The 11,264-nt window shown below is 40.6% G+C and overlaps 1 pseudogene; it reads left to right on the top strand.

The window, feature by feature from the left end:
- The first annotated feature begins 7,048 nt into the window (after nt 1-7,048).
- LOC118552623 (chromobox protein homolog 1 pseudogene) lies at nt 7,049-8,051 on the top strand (annotated as a pseudogene).
- Nucleotides 8,052-11,264: the final 3,213 nt, after the last annotated feature.

Raw genomic sequence — 11,264 nt, forward strand, 5'->3', positions numbered from 1 at the left:
TACAATTATATAATGAGTGCTTTCTTTAAATTGACTTTTATTCCTAGATAAATTTATTTTAAAATAAGCCTCCCCATAAGTGGAAAACTACCGTAATTATAGTAGCAAGTGACTGTAAAAAGAAACGTTTTGTAATCATATGTGAAATGTCCTGTTTATATTTCAAAACAAAACACTGAAGTAAATCTAAACAATTTACAAAGCTGCATACCTAAAAAATAAGTATTAATCAGAAGGCACTGTTTACAATCAGCCTGTAATAACCTAAGTTTAGGTGAAATGAAGTTTTATGGCAAAATAATCCCAATTCATGTTTGCATATAGTAGATAAAGCAAAAGATACATAGCTGGGGGCGCCTGGGCAGCTCAGTGGTTAAGCCTCTGACTCTTGATTTGGCTCAGGTCAAGATCTCAGAGTTGTGAGATCTGGGCTCCCCACTTAGTGTGGAGCCTGCTTAGGACTCTCTCTCTCCTTCTGCCCCTCCCCACCCCCACCCCACCCCACCCTTCCATGTGTGTGCGTGGGTCCACTCTTTCTCTAAAAATAAATAATAAATAAAAATAAAATAAAATAAGAGATATTTAGTTGCCCCTTCTGCCAAGGTTGGATTTTTTTTTTTTTAAGATTTTATTTATTTGACGGAGAGATAGCGAGTGAGGGAACACAAGCAGGGGGAGTGGGAGAGGGAGAAGCAGGCTTCCCCCGGAGCAGGGAGCCCGTAGGAGGGGCTCTATCCCAGGAACCTGGAATCAGGACCTGAGCCGAAGGCAAACGCTTAACGACTGAGCCACCCAGGCGCCCTAGGTTGGATTTTGAGAACAAATTCCAATCAAGGGAATCAAGGAGCTGTGGTTCTACTCTCTTAGCAAAATGAGCAAAACTTTTAGAATTTCTAAAAGTATTAGAAAGAGTTTTCTGGAGCCCAAGTTAGGACAGTTGCCTGGGAAACATGCTCCTCACAAGGAAGAAAGTGTTCTAGAAAAGTTTTTACAGGCTTATATACTTTTTTTACATCTTGTACAGGCTCAAAAGCTTACAGATTAGCATATAGGCAGGAATCATGAGTTTTATCACAGAGGAATGCCGGGAACAGCAGGATTGATCAGTATCTTAAGGACAAGATGGTTCTCCTTCAGGCTGCTTATTCACAAAGCAGATGCACAATGCATGGGTGGCAGACCATAAATCAAGTTTTTGGTTTGAACAAAGTTTCTTAAGAGTCGTGTTGACTGAGAAAGAAATCTGAAATGGCGTTCCTTGTATATCAGGGCTTTAGAGAGTTTTTCTCTCATCATTTCCCGCTTTTGATCAATAATCTTTCGACAGAAAGCATTGGTGATCATTATTTTGCCCCTTGATGCCTGAGTGATTGCTTACCTGCCGTGGGCCCATCATGTCCCTCAACGCTAGGTTGGATTTAAGTCACCTAGGAGTCTATGTGTGTGTGTGGGGGGGGGGGGTTGTCAACAGAATGGCCTTTAACAGGGAATATTACAGTATATATATATTTTTTCAATCAGATCGAATCGTCATGCCAACATTGTATGTGTGCTTTGTAATGAATTTTTGCCTTTGCATTTTTGTAACATTTATAACATAAATACAAAATAGCAATAAAAATCCAATTAATAACATTTGAAGCAAATAATGGGGACTAGGTACAGAATTAGAAAAAGAATCCCTCCAAAAAATCCATTACAGGGGCGCCTGGGTGGCTCAGTCGTTAGGCGTCTGCCTTCGGCTCAGGTTATGATCCCAGAGTCCTGGGATCGAGCCCTGCATCAGGCTCCCTGCTCTGCGGGAAGCCTGCTTCTCCCTCTCCCACTCCCCCTGCTTGGGTTCCCTCTCTCTGTGTCTCTGTCTGTCAAATAAATAAATAAAATCTTAAAAAAAAAAAAAATCCATTACAGGTATTTTGTAATATTGAATTAACTTGAGTATCTATTTCCTTTATCTGTAGTTATTTGTGCCTTGTGATATGTTTGAGCTGATTGGTTTAAAATGGTAATTAAATTTTCTGTTATTTTTTTTAAGATTATTTATTTATTTATTTGGGGGAGAGAGAGAGCATGAGAGGGGGAGGGTCAGAGGGAGAAGCAGACTCCCCGCTGAGCAGGGAGCCCAATGCGGAACTCGATCCCAGGATTCCAGGATCACGACCTGAGCCGAAGGCAGTTGCTTAACCAACTGAGCCACCCAGGCGCCCAAATTTTCTGTTATTATATGTAACAATTTCTCTGGCCAGTTAGTTTCCATAGATATTACATCTTGTGGTGGTTGTAATTCTATCTCCCAAAACATTTGGTCATGAATATCAATATTAGTATGATTTTTGTTAGAATCAGGCAGTTCTATTTGAGATAGAAGGCCAGTATTACACCATATAGGAGTAGAGTTAGGATGAAAAGTACTCTTGTTACAAAATAAATCAAGGAGTATTACAGAGGTGGGGTTTTTTTTTTAAGAATTTATTTATTTATTTGAGTGAGAGAGAGAGAAAGAGTGAGAGAGTGAGCACAAGCAAGGGGAGGGCAAGGGGCAGAGGGAGAGGGAGAATCAGACTCCCCACTGAGCAGGGAGCCCAACACGGGTCTCAATCCCAGGACCTTGAGATCATGACCTGAGCTGAAGGCAGACACTTAACCAACTGAGCCACCCAGGCACCCCTGCAGAGGTGTTTTGAAAACCTTCCCAACAACATCTTCTTTTCCCATATACCATACGTTAGTTTGTACAGGCCAAGTTGGAGTGAATTCAGGGCTCCATTGTTGTTTAGGGCCTAACCATATATTTTTCCTGAATTCACAGATATCAGAAGATACAGGAATCCAGTAAGAATCACTGCCTATTAAGGCCCATCTTCCTCCAATGGTAAGAACTTTGGTGGTATTTATAATAGTTTCTATTCCCATTATGACACTGAAATAAGTCTAGTTAGCCATAAGTTTGGATACCAAGGCAGTAATTGAACATTTATATAAGTTACAAGGGTCTTTAGTGATTTTTCCACAGGTTAGGAGAGCTGTACATTTTGGGTTTCTGCGGCCGTTGACCCATAGTTACCTCAGAATCTTCTGGGATGAATGGCAAAGTTAGATTTAGGAGATGGCTGAATCCACCAAGTCACTCCTAAAGTAGCATCTTTGATAGATGCCCACTGTTTTTTCTTGTTTTGTCTTAGGCCGCTCCATCTACAAAAACATGGTTTGTGAGTTTACTGGATAATTCGGCATGTTGGACAAGCTATTGCTAAGTTTCTCCCGTTGTACCTGGGGACCCTTCTTCATGCATTATCATCCAAGTTTATAGAGACACAATGGTCAATCTGTTGAGTATTATATATACTGTAGGTTAAATCTGAGTTATGTAGCACTTCTTGAAAGGCTTTTCCTAATAGAGGTAATTTATAAGCACCAGTGTAGCTACAGGAACATTAGAGTAAGTCCAAAAGTTCATAAATATTTCATCTAAGTTCTCATTATAATAAAGTACTCCGGTAATATTCAAAGTTATATTAGTTAAGTCTGCAAGTAACCATGATATTTTACCAGGACATAATAAAGGGGGAGGTGAAAGCAAACAAGTAGATTTACTATCTTCTAATATCGCAATTTAAAAAAAAAAAGAGTAGAAATACAAGCCTGGTCCCAAATCTTGGGAAAGCAGTCTATACTGTTGTCACCTACCCCTCATCCTAACTTGTAGCTCAAATGTCTCTGATGATCCTTCAGTGCCCCACTAAACAATTAGACACAAAGATTTTGTCTATTCGTGAGCTATTGTGGTGACTTCTTTACATCATTTATTTTTTCCAGTTTGCAGAGCTTCAGGGAAAAGGACAGTTTTAATTCTCAAATGATTCTAAGTCAGAAAGGTGGGAGAAAAATCAAAGTGTTAGTTTGAAGAGTTGTAGCCAGGCATTGGAGGACACTAAAAGAAATCAGAATCAAGGGGCGCCTGGGTGGCTCAGTCATTAAGTGTCTGCCTTTGGTTCAGGTCATGATCCGAGGGTCCTGGGATTGAGCCCACGTCGGGCTCCCTGCTCAGTGGGGAGCCTGCTTCTCCCTCTCCCTCTCCCCCTGCTTGTGTTCCCTCTCTAGCTGTGTCTCTGTCAAATAAATAAATAAAATCTTAAAAAAAAAAAAAAGAAATCAGAATCAAGTCCAGTTTATAATGAATAGTATTAAAATCTAATAGCTACAAAGATGTGCTATTGAAACATGTTCTTTCTATAATCACCCTCATTTTTACCAAAAATCGCCAAATTATTACTAATTTCTTTGCAAAATAAATCCAGTTTTAATAAACTTGGCCTTATTACTTACATAAGCAGAGCAAGAATAGTGATTGACCAAATAAGGTTTTTAAAATCTGCTTTGCTGGAACTTTTTTTTTTTAAGATTTTTTATTTGAGAGAGTGAGTGAGAGAGAGAGAACACGAGCTGGGGGGAAGAGCAGAGGGAGAGGGAGAAGCAGACTACCTGCTGAGCAGGGAGCCCGATGTGGGGCTCAATCTCAGGACCCTGGGATCATGACCTGAGCCGAAGGCAGACGCTTAACCGACTGAGCCACCCAGGTGCTCTTGGAACTTTTGTATCAGGGATTTTAGATTGAACTTTTAATAGCCTCTCAAGGCCAGAAGCCAAACCAAATTCTTGCTGTCAGATTTGCCAGCAATACCTATAGATTTAGGTGAATTCCTCTCCTCAAGGTCCCCAAAATATCCTGAGGTTCCTGCACCTGCCAGGAAGTGACATTCTTTACTCACCTGGTAAGGCTGCTGGGAACTCTGCAAGCAAGATAGCAGGCCAGCATTTCCAAGGGGCTTTATTGGCTCCAGAAAGTCAACCTTAGTTCCTTAAAGTTGTCTGGTCATATCTGAGTCTATGCATGTCTCTCTCAAATATGACATTCCAGTCAAAGTGTTGGTAAAATAACCAATGGTGTCCTGTTACAAGGAGAACAGATTCTTATTGAACTTATGCAGATGATTATAACTGCCATGAAAGAAAGAATACTCACTGAGAGTTTCTGAATTTTGGAGGGTTTTAGGTAGAGAGAAAAGATAAATGTTTCAATTTGTTCACAAAAGTGTATTTTATCATATTTCTGTAAGTCATAGGTATCTTAAGAGAAAAGGTTTCCTTAAATCTGGAAGAGTAGACTTTAAAGGACCAGTAATGTTTCTCTTGATCTCAGGGTCATGACTTCAAGCCCCACGTTGGTCTCCATGCTGGGCATGGAGCCAAATAAATAAATAAATAAATAACCAGTAATGTTCTAAACAAGAGTCATAAAAATCATAATAATCTTGCTCAATTCATTCAGTCCCATCTTATTAATTCTTGTTCTGTTTGAATGCAGTTTTCCCACTACTGGAAATTCTTACTCAGCTTAGTTTTATGATCTAAAAGACATCAGAAACCTGGGTTGGTCAAAAAGTCCATTTCATGAATCTCATTAAAGATGAAACACATTTTCAAAAGCATCGGAACAATAACTACAAATGGCAAAAAGACTCAAAATGGATATGGTTAAAGATGTGATGAGAGTTCATTATAATGCAGTTCACAAAGAAATCCAGTTGTTTCAGTGACATACAACACATCAATAATTAGAATGTCAAGTGATGACCTTACACCAGGACATATTAAAATTTTAGGAATTTCATGTAATTTCTGAAATAGTTACAGCATTTCAGGGTGCCCTCATGGTTCAGTTGGTTGAGCATCCGACTCTTGATTTTGGCTCAGGTCATGATCTCAGGGTTGTGGGACTGAGCCCTGTGTGGGGCTCTATGCTCAGTGGGGAGTCTGCTTGGGATTCTCTCTCTCCCTCTCCCTCTGCCCCTCCCCCCACTCACACACGCGCGTGCGCGCTCTCTCTCTCAAAATAAATAAATCTTTAAAAATAGTTATAGCATTTGCCCATACAATATAACCTAAGAAGGTTTATCGTCATTTGTTTAACAATGTTTCCCATATGACTTAACACAACAAATAAGCAAGCCTAATTAGTGAAAAGGATTTCATTTAGAATTCAAATCTTTGGGAAGTTCTGTTAAAAACCTCAGATGGTTTTAAAGCACATGACTAAATAGGATTAATGGTTATAAAACTTAATATTTAATTATCTATTTAACCAACGTGGCAATGCCTAAATTCTAAAGACAAATACAAGAGGTTACCCAGTCATTAGCAAAACTTAGCTCCTTTCAATACTGAAAAGTCTTAGCTTTCTTAAGTAATCAAAGACCTGATAGAGACAAAGCATAGCTAGCATGGGTTTGTTTTTTGTTTTTTTTTTTTTGGCGGGGGGGGGGGGGTGTAGATAAGAAAAACTTTGTTTATAATTTCTTCTCAAGAGCAGACCAACAATCCAAGAAAACTTTGACTTTTTAACAGAGAAAAAGGCCAAATGTCAATCTTATATTAATGTACATTAAGAACTCATTCATTCCTATCTTAATTAGCCCTGACCATGCATAAAATTCGTTTCCAAAGATTTCCCGTCACAAACCTACAACTCTTTTCTTCATTCAGATTTTTGTCCTTAGCCTTCTCTCTCTAAATAACCAGTCTCATTTTAGGACAAAATTACTTTCCTTTCCCTCAACAAAAATATGTTCCCATTCCTCATACCTTTCTTATCAAAAACACATCTTACTTTCCTTACATACAGAGTTGGTTTCTTTATCATTTTCTAGCAGTCTCAAATATTTATCAGAATTCTTAATGCTTAGAAACCTTAATTTCCGGGGCACCTGGGTGGCTCAGTCGTTAAGCGTCTGCCTTCGGGTCAGGTCATGGTCCCAGGGTCCTGGGATCGAGCCCCACATCGGGCTCCCTGCTCAGCGGGAAGTCTGGTTCTCCCTCTCCCACTCCCCCTGCTTGTGTTCCCTCTCTCGCTGTGTCTCTCCCTGTCAAATAAATAAAATCTAAAAAAAGAAAAGTGTGTGGCTGAGGGGAGCGCCGTTGGCGGGGCCTGCCGTCCGCCGCCTCCGTGAGGGGGTGCTGCGCTGTCCCCGGCCGCCCGCCGCGACGAGCCCCTAGCGCGCACCGATTCCTCTCGGGCTCTCGGGCGCTGCTCTGAGCAGCGTCACCCTTTAGACGAGAAAGCTGGCGGGCGCTATGGGGAAGAAACAAAACAAGAAGAAAGTGGAGGAGGTGCTAGAAGAGGAGGAAGAGGAACATGTGGCGGAAGAAGTTCTTGACCATCGGGTGGTGAAGGGCAGAGTGGAGGACCGCCTCCAGGGGAAGGGGTTCTCGGATGAGGGTCACACGTGGGGCGGAAGAGAGCCTGGATGGCCCTGAGCTCATTGCCGAGTTTCTACAGTCACAGAAAGCAGCACATGAGACAGACAAACCAGAGGGAGGCAAACGCAGAGCTGACTCTGATTCTGAGGCTCAGGGAGAAGAGAGCAAACCAAAGCAGAAGAAAGAAGAGCCAGAAAAGCCGCGAGGCTTTGCCCGGGGTTCGGAGCCAGAGCGGAGCACTGGGGCGACGACTCCAGGGGAGAACTCATGTTCCTGATGAGATGGAAGAGTTCTGATGAGGCTGACCTAGTCCCTGCCAGGGAAGCCAAGGTCAGGTGCCCACAGGTGGTCATATCCTTCTATGAGGAAAGGCTGACGTGGCATTCTTGCCCCTCGGAGGACGATGACCAAAAAGATGACAAGAATTAAGTCTCCTGAGTACCTGCCCCGTCACATCCGACTGTGGGTTTCAAGTGGGGAGGGAAGGAGTTCTACTTGTCTTGACACCATAGAGGTGGCTTGAGAAGATGTCCTTTGAAGAGCCAGTATCGTCTCTGTGCCCTACAGCAGCCCAAGCGCTTTAAAGCCTTTCCATGCTGTGTAGTTGGCACACCCATCCCGGCGGAGGGGAAGGAGAAGTGTTGTAAGGCAGCCCATTCTGTGCTTTGCTGAGAAAGGCAAAGGGCCTTCCATGAAGGACAGAGCTTGCAGAATGGGTGTGTGGGAGAGCAACAGATACTGTAGATCTTCAGAGCGCATCTCCACAACCCACAGCCTTCTTCCCAATAGTTTAACTCTGCATTTTTACAGCGTAGCATGTGTGTAGTTTTTGGCTATTACTGGCTATTACTGGTGTATCATTGGGGGTGGGAGGGTTGGGGGTGGGAAGGAACAGAGATGGGTAGGATCATTTTGTTAAAATTTGGGGCCTGATTGGGGAAATGGTGAAACAATGGAAAGAACAAACTTGTGGCGATTCGGTTCTGTGTCCAGAATATTTTATCTTTTCAAAAAAATGTAATTGGCGACCTAAATGAGGACTGTGAGAGACTGTTTAAAAGCTGTTTAAAAGCTGGGAATGCCCGAAACTTTAAGCCAAGGTGTTCCCCACCTGAGCTTAACGCTGTTCCCAACAAAGGACTAAGCCAGTTAATAAGTTACCAAAGCTGCCATTTTGGGGATGGAAACTGGTTGAAGAGGAAAAGTCTTATTGGAGTGTATACATAGGCAGATTGTTCTGTCTTAGAGGTGCTAATTCTTGAAATTGATAAGAAGACCCTTTCTTTTCCAATTATGAAGTTTTAAACATCAGCTTGTCCATCCACGCCACTGCCTGAGGTATTTGGGGAGGGGAAGAGGGTAGTATAGAAAGTGGGAGAGCAGAGAAAGACAAAGGCCCCTGCTCTTAGGGTGGAAAACTCTTGGAGCCTGTTATTTGAACTTTGAACTCTGAAATCAATCATTGGTGGCAGGGTTCAGTCACTGACAGTACAAGTTCATTGAATCACTTCAAGAGTGGAAGGATTTCAAAAGCCCTGGTCTCAGGAGAAGATTAAACTTTCATACTGGGGCAGTGGTTCACTTTAAAACACAAAACAAAATAAAACATTTTTTTTTAAGCCTAAGAATTAACTAATACCCAATATGCTGTTTTGAGTCATGAGATCCATCACTTCTTGACATTGTCTAGACCTGCATTCTAGAACTCCATTGTAAAATCTTTTTAGGCATGTGTTAGGTTTCTGTGGAAACTTTGTTTAAATGTAAACTTCATACCACATTGTCAGTTTTTGTCTTAATAAAACTATAGATTTATAAAAAAAATAAAAATTAAAAAAAGAAACCTTAATTTCTAGTAAAAATTAAGTAGTAACCACTTGTGAACTGCTACACCAGAATACTTTACACAAGAAATTTCTGAATACATTTCCTGATTTCTAGCTAATGTGTTTTTTTTATAGTATAACTTTCAGTAAAACACAAAGCATGTTTACCAAACAGAACCACATATTCCCAGTTTCTCTGCAATAAGAAGGCAAAAGCAGACAAACCTACATTCAGTAATCAATACTCTAGTATTCTATCTTATTTGGCAAAGACCTAGATATCCAATGAATTCAACCCAGTTTATCATTTAACATAGCAACACTTCAAAGTTTCAGGTTACCAAAGATTTTGAAAGTTATAAACCTTTTTATTTACTTACCCTATTTGCTCATAACAATTACCCAGGAAAAGATCATGAGACAGACAAAGTCAACCATTATTTTAAGTTATTTTTTGCTGAAAATGGCACCAGAGATGACACGAGCTTATCTGACCTTTAGTAAACCTTATTAGAATAAGAGTTTTATGTTTAATGCAGATATCTCTAAAGACATGTCTATTTTATTTAAACCGACAACTTAAACTAGTTTTAATGTTGAACATTTTTCCAGATCATGTAAACATGAAAAACATTTGGGTTAGTCTCTATCTTTCTGAGTTTTAGAAGGTTCAATTCTTTTTTTGTTTTGTTTTGTTCTGTTTTTATTTTTAATTTAAATACAATTAAATAACATATAATGTATTATTGGTTTCAGAGGTAGAGGTAAGTGATTCATCAGTCCTATATAATACTCAGTGCTCACTACATCATGTGCCCTCCTTATTAAAGTTCATCACTCAGTTACCCCATCCTCCTGCCCCTCCAGAAAGCCTCAGTTTGTTCCTATGATTAAGAGTCTCTTATGGTTTATCTCCCTCTGTGATTTCATCTTCTTTTATTTTTTCCTACCTTCCATTATGAGCCTCTGTCTTGTTTTTTAAATTCCACAAATGAGTGAGATCATATAATAATGGTCTTTCTCTGATTGCCTTATTTTGCTTAGCATAATACCCTCTGCCTCCATCCATGTTATTGCAAATGGCAAGACTTCATTCTTTTGATGGCTGAGTAGTATTCCATTGTGTATATATACCACATCTTTATCTGTTCATCTATCCATGGACATCTGGGCTCTTTCCATAGTTTGGCTATTGTGGACATTGCTGCTATAAACATTGGGGTGCAGGTGCCCCTTCAGATCACTACATTTGTATCTTTGGGGTAAATACCCAGTAATGCAATTGCTGGGTCTTAGGGTAGCTCTATTTTCAACTTTTTGAAGAACCTCCATACTGTTCTCCAGAGTGGCTGCACCAGCTTGCATTCCCACCAACAGTGTAGGAGGGCTCCACTTTCTCCACATCCTCACCAACATCTGTCATTTCCTGACTTGTTAATTTTAGCCATTCTGACTGGTGTGAGGTGGTATCTCATTGAGGTTTTGATTGTGTATTTCCCTGATGCTGAGTGATGTTGAACATTTTTTTCACGTGTCTTTTGGTCATTTGTATGTCTTTGCAGAAATGTCTGTTCATGTCTTCTGCCCATTTCTTGATTGGATTCTTTGTTCTTTGGGTGTTGAGTTTGGTAAGCTCTTTATAGATTTTGGATACTAGCCCTTTCTCTGGTAAGACATTTGCAAATATCTTCTCCCATTCTGTTGGTTGTCTTTTGGTTTTCTCAACTGTTTCCTTTGCTGTGCAAGAGCTTTTTATCTTGATGAAGTCCCAATAGTTCATTTTTGCCTTTGTTTCCCTTGCCTTTGGAGATGTATCTAGCAAGAAGTCGCTGTGGCTGGGGTCACAGAGGTTGCTGCCTTTGTTCTCCCCTAGGATGTTGATGGACTCCTGTCTCACATTTAGGTCTTTCATCCATTTTGAGTCTATTTTTGGGTATAGTGTAAGGAAATGGTCCAGTTTCATTCTTCTGCATGTGGCTGTCCAATTTTCCCAACACCATTTGTTGAAGAGACTGTCTTTTTTCCATTGGATATTCTTTCCTGCTTTTATGACGATTAGTTGACCATAGAGTTGAGGATCCATTTTGGGTTCTCTATTCTGTTCCATTGACCTATGTGTCTGTTTTTGTGCCAGTACCATACTGTCTTGATGATTACAGTTTTGTAGCAGAGCTTGAAGTC

Source organism: Halichoerus grypus, chromosome 1 (assembly GCF_964656455.1).
Source record: "Halichoerus grypus chromosome 1, mHalGry1.hap1.1, whole genome shotgun sequence".
Classification (NCBI taxonomy): Eukaryota; Metazoa; Chordata; class Mammalia; order Carnivora; family Phocidae; genus Halichoerus; species Halichoerus grypus.